At 38.7% G+C, this 23,866-nt stretch overlaps 1 pseudogene; it reads right to left on the bottom strand.

Annotated features, from left to right (window-relative positions):
• Positions 1–2,029: 2,029 nt before the first annotated feature.
• LOC132651513 (melanoma-associated antigen B4-like) lies at positions 2,030–7,412 on the bottom strand (annotated as a pseudogene).
• Between the last annotated feature and the right edge of the window lie 16,454 nt (positions 7,413–23,866).

Genomic DNA, 23,866 nt, shown 5'->3' with positions numbered 1-23,866 from the left:
ACACACACACACACACATACACACATGTTTCTGTTGATTTAAGCCCATCCCTGTCAATCCCAGGAGATCCTACTGTTGAAAAACACTTCTTACTATGCAAAGGGGTTAATTCTCAAGGTCCCGGAAGATATAGATGAGACTTTGTGAGATGACCTAATTCTCTGTTTATCTTTAGGTCCACAATGTGGCCTTTCAAATGTTTCTATTTGGATCTTGCATGATTCTAATTCAGGTTTTTTAGCATATTCCTATCAGAGTCCAGCACTCTTTTTGCACCTGACATGAGAATACTCACCCTGGGGCCACGACATCCCTCAGAATCTGTGTGGGTATATGTTGCACTCTTTTTTTAAACTCTTATTTTATTTGGAGTACTTAAGCCTTTACCTCCCTTCCACCGTCCCTTTAACCTTAGGTAAGAAAGAGGTTAGTGGGGAGAGGAGGTGCAGATACATTTGCTTTTCCCAGATGTTTAGGGTCAATGGGTTCTTTGGGGCTATTCCATTCTCCATCAACAGCAAATGCAGCAAGCAGTCTCCTCTAAGCTTCTGCACTGAAATGCCTGTCTCCTCCAAGCTGCAACAGTGTACATGTGGTCTCTCCAAACTGCCACATTTTTTCTTCCTGGGCTCTTGTAGTTTTATCCCTCAGAGTCTTAGATCATACCCCTCTCTGTGCTGCATGAAGCAGGTTGTTACAAGCTGGCAAAGAGCATGCACTGCAGGAGGCAATTATCAGCTATAGACAAACTAAAGCCCAAACTGAAATCCCACACTTGGGATTAAAACAAAAACATAACATAACTGAGTTTTTAAAGAAACCAAAACTTCCATAACAGGTGTGTGTGTGTGTGTGTGTGTGTGTGTGTGTGTGTGTTAAGTGTATAGCTGCTTGTAGAGGCCAGAAGAGGGCATAAGACCCCTAGAGCTGAAGGGAGTATGAGCTAAGACACACTAAGCTATTAATGTTGAAAATAAAATGAAGTAAGGGCTACAGTGTGCCTCAACATAAAAGGAATGGGGTAGTGTAGTCTCTAGAGCATATGGTCAATACCAACTCTTTCACTTATAAACATGTGAACGCGTAAATTCATAAAGTCTTTGCTCTCCTTTCAGAAGTGATTTTGGTAAGTTCTTTCTTATATGATAGGGATACCAGTGTATAAGTAATACAAAAGATCTCTGGTAATATCTCTCTCAAACTGACTTTCAGAAAGTACCATTTATTAATGTGAGCAATTTAACTTAATTTACCATTCATATTTTTCTTTATTTTTTATCTAGAAGATTCTATAGAAAGTGCTACATGTCACGAAAGAACAAAAAGTACAACCACAACTTTCTTCCCTGAAGATAATTAGCAATGAAGACATAAAATGTTTTTTGTTGAACAAAACATCAGACGTTTATTTCTTTAAGAAGTAGAGTCCTTATTCAATTCCCTCCAATAATGAGAGCTTCTCAGAGAATTTATCATTGCATATGCTATACATGCTGCTTCTTTCAAAAGAAACATTTCCAGTATAGAGAGTGACAGTTCCATATGAATAGTTATTCACTTGGTGTTTGAGTAAAGCATGAACCTTTAAAAAGAGAGCTACTTCTCTATGATTTAAGTTTTCAGACATACTTTAATACCATAAGAAAAAGCCAGTATACATCTCTGACATCATTGAAAAGATAAGGACTAAAAGACAACATTCACTGAAAACTCAATATTTTAGAATATCTTTTTTTCATGGTTCTTAGCACTAATACCATATTATCTTACAGAACATCAAGAAATACTTAGAACATTTCAAATTATAGACTGTATTTCAAATCAATCCAAAAATTTTGAGCACTCAACTTGGTAAACATCAGTGAAAGCACAGTCCATAAAATGTAGCAGTATTCAGTCTAACTCCAAGTTAGCATTTTGAAAAACAAAACAAAACAAAAAAACAGTTACCAATGCTTTACTTGAGCATAACAAGCAAAAAGATGAACAGACCTTTTCAGTTCCATTGTGGAAGCTACCTTGTATCTCCCTAGTGAGTAGCATTGCTGAACTTCACCTTACAATGTTCCTTAGCTTTGCCTTTAGTGCCATGTTTGGCTGCAGCTTCAACTTGAACTTTCTCTTCCTCTTTAATCAAAGCCTGTTCATGAGGAGATGTATAAATACTAGGCATAGTTTCACTGACCTTATCTTAAAAGTCCATCACTTTTACTAGGTTGGTATCTAAGCACTTTTTACACACTAGGTCTTCAGTGATGAGCTTCCTAACATCCTCAAAGATGAGGTGTGAAATCCCATCTTAGATGCCTAATACATCAGGAAGTACCAGACCTCTTTCTCTGGGGCACAGTAGTTATTTTAGTAAACCACACTTAAGAGAGAAATCAGAATGCCTCTGGTAGGAAGACATAGATTACTGCTCCTACTTCCATCATCCTGGAAATCTAGCTTGCTGACCAGCATGTAGGATTGACCATGGGACTGGATTTCTCTCAACTCAAGACCAAAAACCACATCCAATCAATAGGCAGCTTTCTTGAGGATATCTGGGAAGTGTTCTTTGAACCTTTTGCTAATAACTTTGAACATTTCTGCCTTCCTCACAGTCTGTTTCACTTTGTACTTGCAGAGCATGTACTCCATCAACATCTCTGTCTCCTTGTCAGGAGATCCATCTGTGGGCTGCCAGTAGCGAGTAGGGCCCTAGAGGAATTTCATCCTCTTGGCCCTGGCAGCTTTCGTGGGCTTTCTCCAGGCCACGCTTTTGCTGGATGATGAGTTTTGAGACTGCTATAGGGAACCAGCATTAGAAGTGCTTGGTCTAGTATCTCCTGAAGCTTGATCAGAGCAAGCAGGTGACTCCTTTCTTGGCTCCCTTGGCTTGAGCATCCTTGATCCCCTAGAACCTGGAGACATTTCTCATGCCTTACTCTTCTGTTCCCTGGGCACAATGACTATTGTCAAAGGACAACAGGAAAGAATCTGGGTAGTAGAGCAGGTAACTGCAATAAGGGAAATAATGTACTATGACCACTTTGAGCATGTTGAGAACATTCTGGCTTTCACCAATTCTTACGTCCTCCTTTTCCCAGGGTATGATGATATCAGTATCTAAGAACTCATTGTATTCCTCACCATATGGGTAAGCTTACACATTTGCTGAAGTAAAGTATGGCTTCCTTTCTATAGTGTTTGAATACTCTCAATTCTATTCACATCTAGTACTGTGCTACTGTAATGTTTCATAGTACCCAGGAGGAAGAAAGCTCCATAATAGTCAGAACAATGCCCTATCTGGAGGCACTGACTGAAAATTCATTGAAGTCATTTCTGGTTTGCATTCTTTGAGATGCAAGGTTTGATCAGGTTCCCTATTCAGGCATGTTATATACTTATGAACCATGACACCTTGCTGAATGGGGCTTTACATGTAACAATAATAATTAGAGAAAATAGGGCATGAATTTGAGAGGGAGTCAGGGAGACATGGGAAGAGTTGGAAGAAGGAGAAGGAAGGGAGAAATGATAAAATATAGTGCATATAAATGATATTAAAATAATCAAAAGTAAAAGCAGTACTCAGGAAGTAGAGGTAGAAGAATCTCTTTAAGTTCAAAGCCATTACTGCCCTACCTTTTGAGTTCCAGGGAAGCTAGACCTACATAAATGAAGGTTGTTTTTAAAAATAGAAAAAGAAAAAAAAAGTAGGATGTGCTGGCTTATACATCTAATCTCAGTGCTGGGATGGTAGAGATAAATAGATACATGGGACTTAATCTGTCAGCTAAGCTACTCAAAGCTCTAACACATTGAGTCACCACTGTTCGGCTTCTAAATTTCTGCAAGTATGCACACTGACAGAAAACAAATACACAAAGATGGGAGGGAGATGCTGAAACTCATACTCATCTTTGTCCTCTTGCACTGAAAATACCCTGGGCACAGTGACTGTATCTACATGTCTAGTTTTTAATATAGGGCCTGGGCTTTAAGTGACCCCATTATTTGTAGAAGTGTTCCCCTTATCTTCATTCACCTTCAATGACATTTTAGGTACTAGACAACAAGACAAAAGTGGGCCTATACTTCACCAATGATGTCCCTTCTCAGACAACCTTTCAGAGGAGCAGAGTGAGCTCTCCCTTTGTCAGCTCCTCACTGATGAACATTTTAAACACTACTGTGCAATGCACCACATTTCAGTATGCATTCAACAAGAATGCCAGCATCCAGCTCAAACATTTTAAACTGACTGTTGCTCTAATGTTCTTTTGGAATGTATACACTTTACCCTTGTTCATTCAAATGATGATTTCTCTCCCCCACTCTCTGGTTTCAATCTGGACATTGTATTGTGATGCTTATTTTAAGCATCACCTGTCTCAACTTTGTGTAAACATGCCAAAATAAAGCCACCAGCCACAATGTTGTGCAATGGAAAGAAAACATGAAGAGAGGGGAGCATCCAGAGGAGACAAAGGGAAGGAGAGAGCTGGGAGAGAGAGAGAGGGAGAGAGGTCTTGGAATGACTTGGAGAGATGCATTTGACCTAATATATCCCTAAAAGCAAGTATAATGTGGGAAATCTAAATGTGAGGAAACTATGAGGGCTTGGAGGTTCAGGATGGAGTAGCTATTGCCCAGCACTGTGTTTTAGGTTAATTACATAAATCATAGTCTCTGTGTGGTGATTTGGTTATACAGCAGTTTAGGACTAACAGCAGCTTTACTAAAAGATATATCAATAGTAAATGTTAATCGACACCTACAACAACTGACCTTTTCTTTGTCTAAGTTACAGGAACTGTTGTCCATACATGTATACCTTGTACATTGATCATATGCTGCTTACTTCCCTCACCTATTGTTCTATTTCATCACCTCCTTTTATCCTCATCCTGGTCAATTTCCCCTTTCCCTCTCATATCTAACTGTACATCAGAGTTTTAGAGAGAGGTTTCAAATATTTCACACGTTTATTTAATAACCTGTGCTTTTAGCACCATGAAAATTCAACCTAAGGCTTTATGAATGCTAAGGAAACTTTGAGGTAATATTACAACCTCTACCCATTTATTGTTATTATTATTATTTTGGTGTAATGCATGGGTCCTTTTTTATTTTATTTATTTTTTTTGAAAAGTGTTCATACTATTTATTTTTATTTAGAATAATTTACAGGGCAACCAATCACATAGGTTGATGAAATATATAATCCGTGAGGAGAAATGTGTAAGAAGAATGACTAAAAGTTAAAATTTAAAAACATCAAGTTAAATGGCCCTTCAACAGTGTTAAATGGTGATAAAAATCAACATTAAAAATGGTGAACAGATTTGGAAAACATATGCACATATAGAGACATGGAGGTATTCAGAAGCTATCTTAAAGACACTGATTATAGTTCAATTCTTAGGAATTTCTTTAGGAGAATGATCAGAGAAAAGTTCTCCCGCTAAATAATTATCTCAAGAATACAGCTAAATGATAGAAATAATTGAAATCATTCAGTTCAGATTGGGAAGTTGTCACAGTATGGCACAGCTGATTTACCTGAGGCAACATTACATAGTAATTATAAAATACTGACAAAAAAGAGTTCAAGGACAGGTAAAACGCACCAACATCGGCAGTTAAATAAAAATAAAAATAAAAATAAAACAGTTATTTTTCCGTGTTAGTCTGCCTCTAGTCTCGCTGTCCCGTTTGTTAACAGTGGGAATTGTCCCTTCAGAGTTGGCAGGGGCTGATATTTGAAGTTGCCCAAAGACACTGGTTTATTCTCATTATTTACACATAGACCTTCTTATGTGGGAGTCTGCTTGGAGCCAAGTAAGATCCACTTATTAAGTAAATATTAATAAAAAATTAATTTCTTAAGTGAACAAAACTTGCTTCCATAAGACTGCAATTCTCAGATTAACCATAAAGTGTGAGAGCGTGCTGTCTGCTTCGTTGTCTCCTTTGCTTTCGTAAGATTCACACTCGTCCTATACAGAGATGACTAATTTTTAAAAAGACAGAAGGCAGTGTGCACACCTAGTATTAAAACCATGTTGAGCAGAAGGCGCCTTTGAGGGTAACAAGCCTCTGGGCCGACATTAAACATGTCGTTTTTTAAGAGCTTTGGGAGAATAAACTCACTTCCCACAGACTAGCCGTGGGATGTGCTTCTAAACAAATTCTCCACATTAACTCGGTTACTTGTGATTTATCTCTTTCTCATAAAATAGAACCTAGTGCACAAAAACAATCCAGTTGGTTCGAATGTGGGAGCCTGAGTGTGGGAACTGCCAGTCTTCCAAGCAGATACAATCAGCTTTTTTTATTTTAAAAACGGAACTTAAACTCCAAGACAGACTCTGGCAGTCCCTGCTACTTCATGTCTCATACTGTGCTAGTACTTTTTTTTTTGTTAAGATGGTACCCAAACCTCAGGGGAGTTTGTGGCAATGGGACCCTTCTTTGTGTGCAAACTGTGCTGGTTTTTGTTTTTTAAGATGGCACCCAAACCTTATGAGGGTCTGTGGCAGTAGCCCACCAAACCCTACTGTACATACTGTGCTGTTTTTTTTAAATGACACCCAAACCTAGTTAGACTCTGTAGCAGTGACCCCCACTACCCGAGTGAGCACATTGTGCTATTTTTTTTTCCTTAAAAAGAAAAAATATCACGAGAATCTGTGGCAGCACCCCCCATCTATCAAGCATGCTGTGCTGTTTGTTTTTTTTTTCCCCTAAAATGGCATCCAATTATCGTTATACTCTGAAGCAGTGCCCTACCTCATATACATACTGCCCTGGTCTGTTTTGTTTGTTTGTTTGTTTTTTCTAAAATGGAACCCAAACCTCGCGATATTCTGAGGCAATGTCCCATCTTATGTGCATGGTGAGCTGGTCTGGTCTGATCTGGTCTTTTCTTTTTTCTTTTCTCTTTTCTTTTTCTTTTTCTCTTTCTTTCTTTCTTTTTTTTTTTCTTTCTTTCTTTCTTTCTTTCTTTCTTTCTTTCTTTCTTTCTTTCTTTCTTTCTTTCTTTCTTTCTTTCTTTCTTTCTTTCTTTCTCTCTCTCTCTCTCTCTCTCTCTCTCTCTCTCTTTCTTTCTTTCTTTCTTTCTTTCTTTCTTTCTTTCTTTCCTTTTCTCTCTCTCTCCCTCCCTCCCTCCCTCCCTCCGTCCCTCCCTCCCTCCCTCCCTCCCTCCCTCCCTCCCTCCCTCCTTCTTTCTTTCTTTCTTTTTTTTTTTTTTTTTCTGCGATGTTACCCAAACCTCACACTATTCTGAGGCAGGCTTCCTGTCAACCCACCTGTTCACTCTGCTGGTCTTCTTTATTTTTTCTTTCATGATGGAATCCAAATTTCGCGAGACTTTGAGGTATCCTCATTCCTGGCTCTGTCCTATCCAATGTGTTGGGCATGGCTAATGGCTGAGTAACTGAGGCACATTTTTAAATTGTGTTTCTGTTTCTCTAATGCTGCTTCTCTGGGTATGAAGCTGCACCCCCAGCTTTTCCTTATGCTCTAGGTTAAGACATGCTAGAGCCAAGTGGCAGTTCCCTGTGGACTCACATTTAGTCAGAGGTACTCAATTCCAAGCCCAAATCTTGACTTGTCTTAGGACTCTGCCATCTGTTAAATCATGGCTCTTTTCTAAGGGCTTTACAGTGTGCCCTTAATTCAGGGTCCTTGCTTTGGTTGCAGACCTTGTCTACAAGTATCCTGGTTGCTGATCTATATATACACACAAGTTGTCTGTGCCAAGAGTACTAATACCCACTCCACTTCCTGGAGGAAGAATAAACTACATGCGGGGCAAGGGAAAGAAAGAATAAACTACATCAGGGGCAAGGGCTGGCCCTTAAGATTGACAGTGGGAGTAATTAGTATAAATATTTAGTAAAATAAATAATTAGTAATTAGTAAAAAATAAAAATGTAATAAAAAGTGAATAAACTGTAATTAGAATAAAATGTAGAATTTAATAATTAAAAAAAATTGATATTGGGGCCACGTTTCTATAGAACCACACTCCTGTGGCCCCAAATCTGGGAAAACTGAACTGCTTCAGTGTACTTTATGTAAATCTTCTTAGCCTTCACAATCACACCTTCTTCAGTCCACTGCACACAGAACATCATGCCTCTGAAGACTGACACTAGCACATACCCTACCCATCCTGCCATGCTCCTATCACTCTCTTACACACCACAACCTTCACATTTTGTATACCACATCCCTGATGGTGCATGCACACGTACCCACACACACAGGCTCATGGACACACACATTCCAGATACCTTGGGGTTTAACTCTCTGCTTTCAGACAGTATTCTGTTCTTCTATACCTTCAAAATGAAGGTAACAAGGTCCTAATGCTCCCCCCTTGTCCCTCACAGCTGGGAGTAGTTTTTATGCACCCCAGGATCCATCCCTCTCTTTATGACACCTTGTCTACAAGCCACAAACACCATATTTTTCTTCCTTAGCCCTTAGAGAGGAAGTCTAGATACATCATAAATGTTGACAGTTTTCTCTTGGACCTCACAGAGGTAGAAATGTCATTGGATCTTCTAATATTCCTATCTTTTCAAGAATGGATTCATAAAACCAATGGATTCTTATCTGTACTGATAAAAGTACCCTGGCCACCTTAGGAAGGCACATCTTCCTGACTCACAGGGGTTGGGGGAGAGGGGATGGGGTAGAGATGGGGGGGTCAGAGGGTCATCTGGGCAAACTTCACATGGCACCCACAGCTTGATTTCTCATACTCTCCAAGATAGGCCAGAAGTCTACTTGTAAGGCTCCTTATTTGGGGGGAAATTCCTCTCCTCTCCTCTCCTCTCCTCTCCTCTCCTCTCCTCTCCTCTCCTCTCCTCTCCTCTCCTCTCCTCTCCTCTCCTCTCCTCTCCTCTCCTCTCCTCTCCTCTCCTCTCCTCTCCTCTCCTCTCCTCTCCTCTCCTCTCCTCCTCCTCTCCTCGCACAGGTCTCTCCTTTTGAATTTGGTTTTGAATTAGAACTTTCCATAATATAACTGGTTTTCTACCAATTACAATCTATTATGCTTTTGGCTGTTATCTTTCAGACATAACTAAGCTAAACTCTTATTTGCTGACTTAATAGAGAGTGGATTCTCCAGTGAGAATCCACTGATCTGAGCCCATCTGTTACTTCCTCAGATCAAGTGTTCTGTTAGTATCAGTTTGGCATCCTCACAAGTAAAAAACATGGTTTTACTTACTGTTTGTGTATTGAGGTGCTGTTCTACTCAGCAGTCATTCTCTAGTGAGTGCTGGCAACTCTTCTTATATTTACTCCAGTTAAGACCAAATCTCCTGATTCTAAAGAGCAAAGATCACCTTATTATTAATGATTTTGCAATTTGTACTGCAAAAGCTCTTAACAGAACAGATTTTTTGTGTATGCTCTTAGCAAAAAAAAAAAAAAAAAAAAAAAAAAAAAAAAAAACATAAAGTAGTGAAAAAAATACATGGGCGTGGTGGCACATGCATGCCTATAATCCTTGTGGAGGCAGAGACAAGTGGATCCCTGGGAATTTGCGGGCAGCCTGTTCTACAAAGCAAGTCTAGAACATCCAAGGCTACACAGAGAAACCCTGTCTTGACAAACAAACAAAAAATGACAAAATGCATGTATTAAATGGCCGAACTATATGTAAATTATTTATTATTTATGCATACGTCAAAATATGATGATATATACCTTAAATTCACAAATTTCAAGCCATATCATCTTCTCTCTTTATGCTTATGTGTATATGAGGTATGTGTGCATAATATATGTGTGTACCCCCATGTTATGCACCCATGTAGAAGTCACAAGACAACTTTGTAGAGTTTGTTCTCCTGTCTTTTCATTGGTTCTGGGGCTTGAACTCAAATTACTATGCTTGAAAGGTAGGAGTGTTTGCCTCAAAAGTAGTATTTATTTTTTAATTTCTTCTAACTATTTTTGAAACATTTATTTATTTAGAGCATGTGCAGTACTGGGCTTATGGAGGTCAGGGTATTATCAATGACAGCTGCAACTCCCACCGTATGGATTTTAGGAATCCAACTCAGGCTTGGAAGCAGGTGCCCCTTCTTGCTGGCTGAGTTATCCCAACCTCATGAAGTAATATTCTTATTCACAGAATGTTTTTTTTTCTGTTTTGGGCACAAAAAGATACTCAATTATTCTCAGTTTGTTGATGTAAATAATAATATTATGTTATAAATGGAAAATAGTCACATGATCCATATTTCTCAAAATCACAAGTCCTGAAACTATATAATTTTATATAAGGTGACTATGTTTTAAAGAGAAAACTTCCAGTTAGTCCAGTAAAATAAGAATGAAAAATGCAAAGATCTTTTCCCAGTTTGTAGGCTGTCCTTTTGTTCTGTTGACAGTATCCTTTGCTAAACAGAAGATCCCAGATGTCCCTCAATGGAGGAATGGATACAGAAATTGTGCCACATTTACACAATGGAATCCTACTCAGCTATTAAAAACAGGGAAATCATGAAATCTGTAAGCAAGTGGATGGAACTAGAAAATATCATCCTGAGTGAGCTAACCGAGAAACAGAAAGACAGGCATGGTATACATTTACTTATAAATGGATATTAGCTGTATAATATAGGATAAACATACTAAAATCTCTATTTCTAAAGAAGCTAAACACTGAGGACCTTAGGGAAGATGCTTACATCTCATTCAGAACAGCAGACAGGATAGACACCAGAAGCAGTGGAAGAGAGGAAACAGGATGGGAGCCTATTATGGAGGGTCCTCTGAAAGACTCAACAGGGGATCAAAATAGATGCTGAGACTCAGGGCCAGACGTTGGGCAGAGTGCAGGGAGTCCTATGAAAAAGAGGGAGGTGGGGTTAGAAGGACATGGAGAGGACAGGAGCCCCACAAGGAGAACAACAAAGCTAAAAAATCTGAGCCCAGGGGGTCCTGCAGATATTGATGCACCAACCAAGGGCCATGCATGGACATGGTCTAGACCCCATAGTTCAGATGAAGCTAATCTGCAGCCCAGTCTCCATGTGGGTTCCTGAGTAAGGAGGGCAGGGGCTACCTTTGTCATGAACTTGGTTGCCTGCTCTTTAATCACTTATCCCTGGTGATGAGGCTTTGCCAGGCCAAGGAGGAAGAGAATCCAGGCATTCCTGATGAGATTTAACAAGCTATGGGCAGATGACAAAGGAGAACTCTCCCTTTCAGTGAACTAGGGGAAGGGGATAGGTGGGAAAAGGAGGAGAGTGTGGGACTGGGAGGAGTTGTGGGAGGGGGTTGCAATTGGGATATACAATGAATAAATTGTGAAAAAAATAAAAAAATAAAATAAAAAAAGGAATAAAAAAATGCAACATGTTTCTTGTTCAAAATGGCCCCTCATTACTTAAAAGTTAACATCTGGAAACCACAGTAAAATATCTGCCTCAGCATGCAGCTGATCTAAGACTATCATTTCCATGCAGCCATGGCAGTCATGGAAGCCACTGTTTTAAAGTCATAGAACTTGAAGGAGAACTGTCTTAGTTAGGGTTATTATTGCTGTGATGAAACACCATCACCAAAAAGCAAACTGAAAAGCAAAAGTTTTATCTGGCTTACCTTTCCACAGCACTGTTCATTATCAAGGGAAGTCATGGAGAAGTGCTGCTTACTGGCTTGCCTCTTCTGTAGATTACTCAGACTGCTTTCTTGTAGAAGCCAGAACCATTGAGTCAGGGGTGGCTCCACCCACAGTAGGCTGAGAGCCCTTCCATATCAATCACTAACTAACAGCCAGGTCTTCTGTAGGCATTTTCTCTATTGAGGTTTCTTCCTTTCAGATAACTTCAATTGTGTCAAGTTAACATAAAACTAGCCAGCTCAAGACTCTATTGCACCTGACAAGAACCTATTACAACTGCCACTTTAACAAACCAGCATAATCAGTAACTACATTCTAAATATTTGCCCTTATACCCACAGATAAGTTTCATTCTCATCCCACATCAAGGGAATTTTTCTTTGCAACAGAAGGAGACCATTACAGAAAACTATATCCAATCAAAATACAGAGTTATCAATTGCAGTCCCAGTGGTTACACCTACACTGTAACTCCAGGACCTAAGGCTCAGGCATCATTGTGCGAGAGGGAGAAATAAATATTGTAAGAACTATAGGAACAGAATGTTTGCTATGAGACCATGTTATCATAAGCTACACATTAAGTCTCAACAACATGACTGCCTAAACACACTGAACAAGAATGAAACCAATAGACATGCCAAAGTGTAAAATCAATTTTAAAAAAATTTCATGAAGCCTCAGTCCTACACAAAGACCTTTGGACAACTGAAAAATACTGTGAATGGAAAAAAATAGTCTTACCCAGGGAAGAAATATCCAATACCAAGTGGTCAGCCCTAAAAACATATGTATGTATGTATGCAATGTACATGTGTATTCACATATGTATGTAACAAAAATTAATGAAATAGAAGGCCATGTATTTGAAAGAGAGCAAGGAGGATATGTGGGAAAAAATGGAAGCAGGAAATAGTGTAACCATATTATAATCTCAGAAAACTAAAAGGAATAATGCTTTAAAAGATGTGGGTTACAAGACAATATAGACATAAACACACATCATGGCAGAATTGCTCTTGCTTGTAATTTATGAAGGATGGAAAGTTCATGTCAAGCCTAGGATATATAGTGAGTTCCAGGCCAGCTTCATCTATAGAGTGACACCCGGTCTGGACCAAAATGCCATATATGTATATTTATACATATCTTCATATGTATATGTACACAGGTGTATATGTACACATATAGTCAAATATGTGCTTCTCAGTATTTGAATATTTTCTTTTGCTATTTTTGACACTTTTATTTTTTGTTTGTTTTGTCTTATTCCAAATTGGTTTTACTTTATTTTATTATAATTAGATACTTGGTTATTTTCAAATGAGAGAGAGGAAGAAATAGTGTGTATTTGGGTGGGTGGAGAAGTAAGGAAGATCTAGAAAGGGTTGGTGGAGGAGAAACCATAGTAAGAACATATTGTCTGAAAAAAAATGATTTTCAATAAAAGAAGAGCAAAAATAAATTTAAAAGGTCTATAAAAAGAATTCATATAATATCTTTAGTCTTTTCCAGTAGCTTTAGTTTCAAATATTAATTATAAAATGATAAGGATATCTTAGCTTTTATATTTTTGCAAAATTCCCTAATCTTTTGAGGCAATCCAACATTGTGTGTGTATGTGTGTGTTCTGTTTTGTTTCCCTTTTTTTTTGTCCTCAAGTTAGCCAGAATATTTGGTTCACAATGGTAATCTCTGCATTCAACAGAATTAAGTCTCAGGTGGGTTACATGAATTGCAAAGACTTTGAAGCCACTCTCAGCTATATGTTGAATTACCGGGCAGCCTAGCCTATACATTACTAATGACAAACAAATAATATTCTCTAACACACATTTTGGTGGTTTTATTGCTCTCACCACATAGTATATGTAGTAGTTTAGTATGGATGTCCTATATATTATTACAAATTATCAAAAATCGAAAGAAAAAAATTATGGGGTGTATGGTCTCTGCCTTATAAGAGCAGAAAACTGAGGAATTAGATTATTTCACAATATGGATGATATGTTAGTGCAGTCACTGAAGGAACTACAAACTGTATAATTTTTTAAACCCTCTGAACTTCAGGTTCCAAACCTATGAAATTAAATGAAAGTCATTCTCTATAACCTGTAATGAAATAAAAAGAATGTAATAAAATAAAATAAAAAATGGCATGGTAACTGGCATATACTAGATCTTTTTGGTGGCTATGTTTTCCAGCTGAATATTTTTTTCTTCCCTAGATCTTATATAAAGATGATCGAAAAGCCTCATAGGCAGGCCAAGACACATTTCTGTCCCTTCTATCACCTCTCCCCTTCTTATGCCTTCTATGTATGCTTGTGTGTGTGCACGCGCGTGCGTGCACGTTTACATAGCTCTACGTTAACTTCTGCCATGAGAGACGTTTCCAGAGTAAATCAGATGTCCATAGTAGATGCCGAGTGAAACAAGGCTACATGTCAGCTAGGCGATAGCTCTACAATAATGTGTTCCCCATCCTGACATGAAGTATCTAATCACTTGAAGTTTCATAATATTCCAAATTTAAATATTTACAATGTCTTTAAATGTTCACTTTTTCACAATTTATGATTTCATTATTAGACATCTTTCATTAAAATTATTTGGGGAATCGGGAAGCATGTGTTGGCATGCTTATTGAGGTCACAGGACAATTTATAGAAATCTGCTCTCCTTCCACAATGTGGATCCTAGAGATAAAACCTGGTTGCCAGGTATGGTAGCAGGTGCTGAGCCATCTTGAAGGCCCTCCATTCTACTTTGGGACTCTCCTTGCTTCTAATTCCACAATTTGCACACAAGTTCTTTCTTTACATTTATCAAAATGTGTGTTGGAGTACTGAAAAAATAGCCTCAGTTTGGGTTTTTAAGCTAAGGAGTAAAGTATTGTCAGCTCTAGATCAGGGGTGCAGTATAAACTTTGTTACTTACTATCCCTTTGAACTTGGAAATATTGGGATATTCTATAACTTTCAAACTTTCCATTAAGAAGAAGTGAATTTAACAGAGTCCTTCTCTAAGGACCAGCAAGATTTGTATTGAATCTGTGGCATTAGTATCTGATTCATCTTATATGCACTTATTGAAGAGTGGCAGTAATTAATATGAGCTTTTTGAGCCATTTCATTGCTATTATCTACCTGTGATTATTTTTCTTCATGTTTAACCTAAGAGATGCCATAAAAAAATATAGTCTGGGAGCGCCAAAACAGAGAGTAAAAACAACCACAACATTCTGTCACACTGCAAGGGGAAAATAAAAAATGCTTTATATTCAAGTATACATTCCCAATTCTTTTTTAGGAAGTAAACTACATTTGACCCTCATCTGTAATGAAAGCTTCTTCTACAACCTGACGTTGTGTAGGCAGATATTGGGTCTTGTTTTGCTAAACATCTTTAGTTAGACTCCTCAAGAAGTGATGTTCAATTAAATGTTTTGGTAAAGTACAAACCTTGACCAAGAAATCCAATTCAATGTAATTTTTAGTTTCCTGTACATCCTTTAATAATGTAAGAGAAGCAGACATGCATTTCTTACATGTTTGAAAAGAGAGTATGGTGTAAAACAAAACATGAACTGAAAGCCTATTATTACCTTTTCTCTGTCTTCTTTTCTCTCCTACTTCGAAGCATGTTTGTATTCTAGTTCCATGTTGCCTTCAATAAGAAATTTCAAATCATATTGCCTGGGACTTACTCATGTGTCCCATCGGCATGATGGACATGATCACGCAGGACTAGACTGTAGAGCAGGTGATGTGGATACCTGGATAGAGAGAATGAGATAATATGAGCACCTTATGTTTTGAATACATTTTGTTTTATCAATATTCCTTTAACTTCCCCCAAACCCACAGGGCTCCTGTTTACCTGATTAGTCTGCTGGTACTGCAGAGATCAACAAGACTCCCTGTCTTCTACTGTTAGAACAACCTCAGTTCTGGGATTATATCAACATTTTTTTTTTTTTTAGCTTCTGGGCCACTCCTCTCTACTACTCTGATTTGACAGCTTAAAGGTTCCTTTGTACCCCTGAGGGAGAGTGCTTCAGGGAGTTTCAGTATACTGTACTAACTGGATACACAAAGTCCTGAGAAGTTAGCAAAGCTCTGCTTTGGACTCTTTAGGGTCTTTGTTCTTCCTTCAGGTTCCTTACCTAGGCTTCCTGTAAATGTTGGCACCATCCACCCTACACTATACTTTCAGACTTAGGGTATTCACCCTTGGGACTAAAAAGGAGATGAGGAAAGTGTTGAATCTTGCAGCTCTTCTCTTTGCTTTCTGAAGGTGAAAATGTCCTGGGAACAGTGTTTCTGGCTATTAATGCTAGTGTGTCCACAGCTTACAATCGATCTGGGGCTCTAAATGGGTCTCTTCTTCCTGAAAATTGTCCCTCACCATAGTTCATTGTTACATACTTCACTCCTATTAGGTACTGCATACCAAGGCTTAAGTGAGACTACTCCAGTAGGCCAAAGTAGCTGATTTTGTGAAACTCCCTCTGGAGGACATGAGACAGCACTTTATTTTGTCAGATCCTTCAAAAGACTTAAAAACTCATATGCTGCTTTAAGTGTTTTATTTTGTTTCCAGTACATGTAAAATACTGCTGTGCTTAAACATTCTTAACTGAGACATTTCTTTTTTGGATATTCTGATTATAATAAAAATGTGTTTCATCACAAAATTTTACACATACATATATCATACTTTGATCATATTCATCTGCCATTGTCCTCTCGTTCCCCAGCCTCCTTTTCTGCAGAGATTGTTGTTTCTAATGCACCTCTTACATATAAATTTGTAGTTCTTAAATAAAGGCTTAAATCCTACTGTGCTTTCTTTATTCTATATCTTGTACTTGAAACATTATATCAATGTGCTGTCAACATTTCAACATTGCACAATTCAGGATGGCCTTGGTGCTTCAAGATATTTCCTCTTGCCTCCGAATACCTACCAAAGACTCCTGAGGTCTCTCTAAACACAAAATATTTGGGCCTTTTTAGTAGTTTTCTTCTTCTGTTTTTTGTTTGTTTGTTTTGTATTGTTTTTCTGAATTATTTTCCTCTTATGGTTACGGTTTGGGTTTTGTTTTCCTTTTTCTTTTTGGGGGTTAGGGAGTGTTTCCACTCCCTAATGCCTGAGGATTTAGTCAGTGTGTTCCACGTTTATTCATCTAATCTACCTGGGAGGTCCTAGGCACCATTACAAAGGTGGCTGAGTGTGGAAAAACATCACTTAGGGTCCAAAGTGTGACTTTAATCATGGACACCACGCCATCTTCAGTGTGAGGGCTCCTTTCTAAGAACAAGATACCCTCCATATACTGAGACTTTAAAAGATACATTGCAACCCATAGCTTTCTCAGAACATGCCTAGGGATAGAACTGAATGAATCCCCTTTCATAACCAGAGGGACATGCTCTTCTTAGTACATCTTCAGGCTCCTGTCTTTACTGAAAACTCCTCTTGGACTTGCTGACAGCAGTTCTATGGACAGGCATACAATACAGCACCTCTGCCAAAGGGCATCGACAACCCAGTTTCTTCCATTCCAACAGGAAGAGAGAGTTGACCACATCTGTCAGGGTCTGCCTCTGAAGGTTCACAGTAGGGCCAGGTTGCTTAGGAATCCCATTGTCAGTTCAATGTGGAAGGAAACCTGAATTCCTGCCTCTATTCATAAATGACAGAGCCTCCTCAAACCTTCACACTTCCCTCAGTCCATGGCTCCAAAGCTCCTCGTGTGAGCCTCCAAAGCTCCATTGCATCTTAGGTCCCACTTTCCCTACTATGTGTCCATCTGTTTCTTAAATCCTCCCAAACCCCCTCATTTTGGAAGCCCTTCCCCATAGTGCATGTCTCTTCACTCATTGGAGCTTTCCTCTCAGCTTTAGATAAACATCTCTGCTTTCTGAGAGAGGTGAGAATAACAAGATTGCAATGCTGTCTGTTATATCACAATCAAGGACAATTTCTGCATGTCCTAGACTCCTTTCCCCTATTGATTCAAAATCACCAGCAGAAAACAATGCCCTCCTATTTCTTTATCTTTGGAGTGCAAGTCTAGATATGACATAAAGCTTCACAGCCTTCTCTCTGGATTCACAGGGCTGAAAATAGAATTAAGTCTTTTCATATCTTCCTAGTATTCTTTTATTTTTCTTTTGAGTGGTCTAGCAGGCCTGAGTAATTTTTCACTGTACTTTTTGGAGCCCTCCAACCTTTACAGAAGCCCACACCTTCCTAGGTTGCAGAGCCAGACTTTGGCCTAGCCTTACATGAGGTGGAGTTTCTCAGGCCAGACCACAGGACTTTGAGTTTCCTTGTTTGGGGGCAGTCCCTCTCATTTCTACTTATGGTCCTTGAGTTTTGAAAAAAAACTTGCAGAAATGAGGCCTTGGTCACTACATCCTATGAGTCTCCTTGCTGGTACCTTCAGGATAGAAATGGCAACATCTTGTCTCTGTGCAAGATCAATAGATTGGATTTTGAGGATCCTGGGATTTCTTCTGTTTCTTTCAGTCCACCTACATATTATTAACTCTTGTGAGTGGAAGTATACATTTGCCTCAGTTAAGACTGTCTACGATGTAATCTCAGTGCTTGGGAGGTAGAAGCATGCAGATCTCTGTGATTCTGAGGTCTATAAAATGAGTCTAGGATAGCCAAGGCTACACAGAGATTCCCTGTCTCAGAAAAGAAAGCAAAGACTGTTTTCTCAGCACTCACAGATATAGAAAAATCTATTGATGTTTCTGGTATGAGCTTTTTTTTTTCCTCCTCTAAATTTAAGTTAGTTCTCCACCACCCTCACGTACTTCCTACCCTATATGTCTGTTTCCCAGAATCAGGCCATTTGATTTCATTGTGTGACCCACTTAGGGCAGATGCTTTAGTATAGCATTCTTTTCAGGGGTGTCCTGCAGTGAGTGCTGGTGGCTCTTCTCACTGTGACTCCATATAGTGACATTTTTATGACTTTTAAGACTCCAATTCACTCTTTTACATCTTTATTATTCTCAGATACCATACAGAAAACAAAACAAAACAAACAAACAAACAAAAAAAACACAACTGAGCACATATCTCAGCTCATAGTTTCCTTGTGTTCTCCCACAGAGAAGAACTGGGGCAGGCCAGCAACTCCTGTTGCCCCTGCTGTGAGTTCTTTCCAGATATGATTTTTTCCCTCTATTTTCCCATTGGGTAAGACAAATTAGTCCAGGGATGTTTCTGTTTTAACAGAGCTGATATTAGAGTCAATGTCACAAGAGACCTCACTTGTCACTTTCCTCAAATAGTGTCCATTAGGGTTTCTACGGGGTATCTAACAACCTCAGGATCGTAGCTCTGCTGAACTGTAGCTATCACCCTAGGCATCATAGCTGTGCTGAACTGTAGCTATCACCCTAGGCAAATGTTCTGTCTCAGCTCAAGGGAGATGCTTAGTTTGAATATCCTGCTTAAGGCAATTGAGGGCTAAGTGCAGAATCACTGAATGAGGCTATAATTTTTTGAGGTGTTTGGTGTATTTTTAGTGCAGAGTTCTTTTTCTCCTTGCCTTAGAGGTTTTTGTTTTGTTTTGTTTTTGTTTATTTGTTTTTGAAAATGGGGTGTCCGTGAAACTTTTTGAGTATTGTCTCTACAGTAAAGTTGCCTGCTGGTACGCTGGGTCTAATCTGAAATGGGGATATCTCCAGGGAAGGTGTCACACTACTCTAAGCCACAGGTACAGAGGTCACAAAGAAAGGTGATGGCAATGTACACTCCTTTACAACAATTAATATACATTTTACAGTACCCCTGCTTGGATTGACTTAGCTTCGTCATGCAAAATATCTGTGCAGAATGCTTGTGTGGTCCCTAAATTTGCAATCATTTAACATTGCTTTTCGGGTAATGCCACTGTCACCATGTATCGTCTTTTTATTTCTCTCTTTTATTGAAAGTTTTATTTATGATAATATTTAATTCTTTTGGGTCTGTATTCTAATTCAATGCTTTATGAGTTGAATTATTCAAAATCTTTTAAAAAGGTTAGACCTAAGTTTAAGTAAGGGCATACTGGTTTTTACCAATATTTCAAATTTCCAATAAGACCTTGGATACTCCTAAGAGTCACCGTGCTTGAGAATATGAATATGAAGAAACATGAATTAAGGGGTGTAACTTTAACTCAGGTGCAAGGGGTATGCAAGGAATCGTGTAGGCTAAAGAATAATCCAGACTGAGAACCTGCACTAAATGCTGATGATAGCTAATCTTGTGAACCTGACCACATGCTCTAACCCCAAAGCAAAATAACTGTACTCAGAGAAGATGCTATTTAAGAAAGAAATAGCCAGCATTTCCCCTGGGGGGATTTGTTGCTGATGTGGCTGTTGCTGTTTTCTTATGCTTAAGAGGAAGTGTCCTCCACACTTGGTTACAACACAAAGTTCTTCTAAAGAACAGATGTTTGATTAATCTGGGGGCGATATGGACTAGTGATCAAGAGGTTTATATCAAAGCAGAGTAATTTATTCTACACTGTGGAATAAACCAAATGAATTCAGACACATACATATATTTCAATTTTAAAGTAAGAAACACCAAGTAGAATAAGGTAAATCAATAACTGACCACCTCAAGTGGGCCTGATAACGCACACACACACACATTCACACGCACAGACACATATATGTGTATATATATGCATAGATATATACATACATATGAATGTATATATGAATATTCTGGGAGAGAGGCAGGGGGAATGAACTCCTTTTCAGCATTATTCCATATTTCCAAGAAAATGTTTACCTCATTTCTGTACTTTGGTTGGGGGTTGTGGATCAAGTATTTTCACTGTTTTGCTACAAACCAGAATTCATTCTCTATCTCTCTCTCTCTCCATAATGAGAACTGAACCGTGTTCTTCAAGAATATCAGGTAAGTGACCTACCGTGGAACTATAGCTCCAGTCCCTAAAAGTCTTATTTTTAAATTTGTTAAAGAGAAATAAACATGTGACCCATGCCACCTCAAAACATAAGATTCTGAGTTAAGAAAATCATCCATTAAAGCCAGGTATAATGACTCTTGCTTATAATCCCAGTATTAGGGTGACTGAGGGAGGAGGTTTGCTGAGAGTTGAAAACCAGCCTTCTTAGCTACCTTGGACTACAGAATGAGACCCTATCTAAACAAGATTCTAACTTTAAAAAGAAAAAAATAATTAAAAATATAAATGAATGAATGAATAGATAGATAAATACATAAAGCAATATACACCAATAACACAAAGGACTTATGTGCTAGGCATCTTGTATTGCTTTTCTCTTTGGTTTTGTTTTTTTGTTTGGTTTTGTTTTTGTTGTTGTTGTTGTTGTTTCGAGACAGGGTTTATTTGTGTAGCCTTTGCTGTCCTGGACTTGCTTTGTAGACCAGGCTGGCCTTGAACTCACAGAGATCTCCCTGACTCTGCCTCCAGGAGTACTTGGATCACAGGCTGCTCCACCATACCCTGCTCATCCTGCATTGCTAAGAACTGTTGTGTAGCAGTTTCCTCTGAGATTGAAATATTCCATCCTGCAGGGAAGCTCCTTAAGCCATAAGGTAAACAATCAAAACAGCTTCAGGAGGCTCTTGAAATGCACCATATTCACCAGGCCTCTCTCTTCCAAAGTAACAATAAAATTGCTGAGAACCTCCCTCACACAATCCATGCTACTAACACTCTGACCAGACAATCTGTCTGGAAGAGATTCAGAACAGCTAAATTCACTGGAAAAGGCACTATTCAACTTGTTGAGCTGCCTGAAGGCTATACAGTGTACTCTAGATTCCTAGTTCTTGTAAGCTGTCACACAAGCTGGGGTGGGCTGTCTTGTGAATAACCTCTCACCTACAACCCTATTAAAATAAAAAAAAATGAGACTCATCGGTTCACCAACTTATACTCGGGTGGTATTTGTACTGATGTGAATTTCCTATCTGTGGTGTATAGACATGTATGTAATGACTCCCCAGGAAAGAACAACAACCACAAACAGAAAATTTTTCATAGCATTTATTAGACTTGGAAGAAGCTTATGGACATGGCTCTAGAACATGTTTCAGTTTTGACAGGATTGTCTCCAAATTTGTCTCAGTGTCCCTCCAATCTCTCAAAACTCACACCAGGATCGCAAGGTGCAGTTATGACACTAGTATTGGGTAGAAACTTTTAAACCTCTAACTTTCGTGGCTTGAGTATGGGCTCTTTGACCACACAGTATTGGAAATGTGGTAGGTCAATGCTACACACTTGCTGATATTCCAGTGACCTTTCCTGGACCAAATCTTGCTTCCTGGGATGGCTAAAGATGAAGTACTTCTCTCTAAAATTTATCTTCATTCTATTTAGCTCTTCCAAGAATATCTTCTCAGTTGTCCTGTAAGAATATCAGACTCAAGACAGTCATCTGGAAGGTAGTTTTATCCTTGTGAAAAGAAAAAAAATTGATGATTATAGATGATTATAGATGAAGTTCAGTTTTTTGACAGGGCCTTAAGAGTGACCTACTCATTTTGCTACATCTTAGAAGACCATATGAATAAGCTTGAAGGTTCTCCTGAGAAACTCAGAAAGTGTCCTTTACATTTTTATGGTATTTTTTTCAGTATGTCTCTTTCCTTAGGTTACTGAGAAGAAAGCAGTCATTCACTGATAAAACAATTTTCTAGTCTAGAAGGGAGCTAAGAAAATTCTCAGTGTTTGACATAGCCTGCAACTTTCTTTGACTTCCTAGTTCATCTTCTTCTTGAGCTCTGAGTACTCATTAATTAAGTACTGCATAAGACCACAGGCCCTCCAGGATTGAGATCCTCCCATGGCCCAGGTACTTTTACAAATTGTTACTAATGTTTCTTGCACACAGTTAATGATATCTTTTTGGTGATCACAGTCAGAAGTATTGGTTGAAAGCATGGCAAAGGGAGATGATAGCCTAAGAACAAGCAGTAGGTGAATAAACTTAGCTAGTACAATCAACTTTGTTGATCTGACTAATAATTCTCCTGTTGTTTTTTCCCCCATAAGTACTTAAAGGAAGTTAAAGGAAGAAGAAAGGAGATTTTGTTTTTGTTTGTTGTTTGCTTTTGGATTTTTTTTTTCAATGCAGTTTATTCAGGAACCTTGAACAATCTTCTGATCCTGGGGAAAGCCAGCCCACAGCTTAAATAGCCTCTGGGTAGCCAACCCAGGCGTGCCACGGGGGCAATGCAGATAGGTCCACATACATGGAAGCAAGCCAGATCCTCGGCCTTAGCCAAATGTGGAGTTGTTCGTGACAGAGAGCACTCACCATCGGGAAGGTGTACTCATTCAATCATCTGCAGATTTTTCCAGAGATCAACTTTAGGTATAACATTTGAATTCTATGTACTCTGATCAGTTTTAATTTTGGTAATTTATGGTATTCATTGCAATTCCAGGTAGCTCCTTTTTAATATTTTTTAATCAGTATTTATTAATTCACTTCACATCCTGATCATAGTCCCCTCCCTCATCTCTTCCCCATCCCAACTTCCCTCCTTGTTTCCCCTAAACCCCCTCCCCTAACTCCTCAGCTTCCCCAGCCACACAATCCAGCATTTTAGGTCACATCAGGACTGAGTATATCTTCTTCCCCTGTGGCCTGGCAAGGCAGCCCCACCAGGTGAAAAAGATCGAAAAGTAGACAAAATAGTCCATGTCATAGCCCCGATTCTCTTACTTTTTGATATTCATTCTGTGACCTGAAATCATCTTTCTACCGATCAAGGTCGTTTCTTCTTTAAGACCCTAGTGAGGAGACATTTCATATGACTTCTTTCTGTGTCAATTCTGGGTTGACAGTTGGGGTGTAATTTTATGTGGCATCATTTGTTCTGATATTGTTGGAGCCATCAATCAGAATCGTTGTCTTGCTTCTCAAAAATAATAAGAATTTTTTCCATCCAGTAATTTGGAATCCTTCAGACAAAGGACTGATGCTCCATAAAGAGAAAATAATGTTGGATAAAGAAACAATGTATCTATGTAGAATTTTAGTGATCACAAGTGTCTATGTCTTCCTGACGCTTGGCACCCTACCTGAGAAGGATAGGAAAGACTTCATCTTGTAATTCTGCTTGGGACTCTTAAGTCTCACAACAATGGTGAAGCAGGACACTGGAGCTATATTTTTTCTCAGTTCTTAT

Source organism: Meriones unguiculatus (assembly GCF_030254825.1).
Source record: "Meriones unguiculatus strain TT.TT164.6M chromosome X unlocalized genomic scaffold, Bangor_MerUng_6.1 ChrX_unordered_Scaffold_30, whole genome shotgun sequence".
Classification (NCBI taxonomy): domain Eukaryota; kingdom Metazoa; phylum Chordata; class Mammalia; order Rodentia; family Muridae; genus Meriones; species Meriones unguiculatus.
Note: the sequence above shows the minus strand (reverse complement) of the source record. Positions and strands in the feature narration are given on the sequence as shown.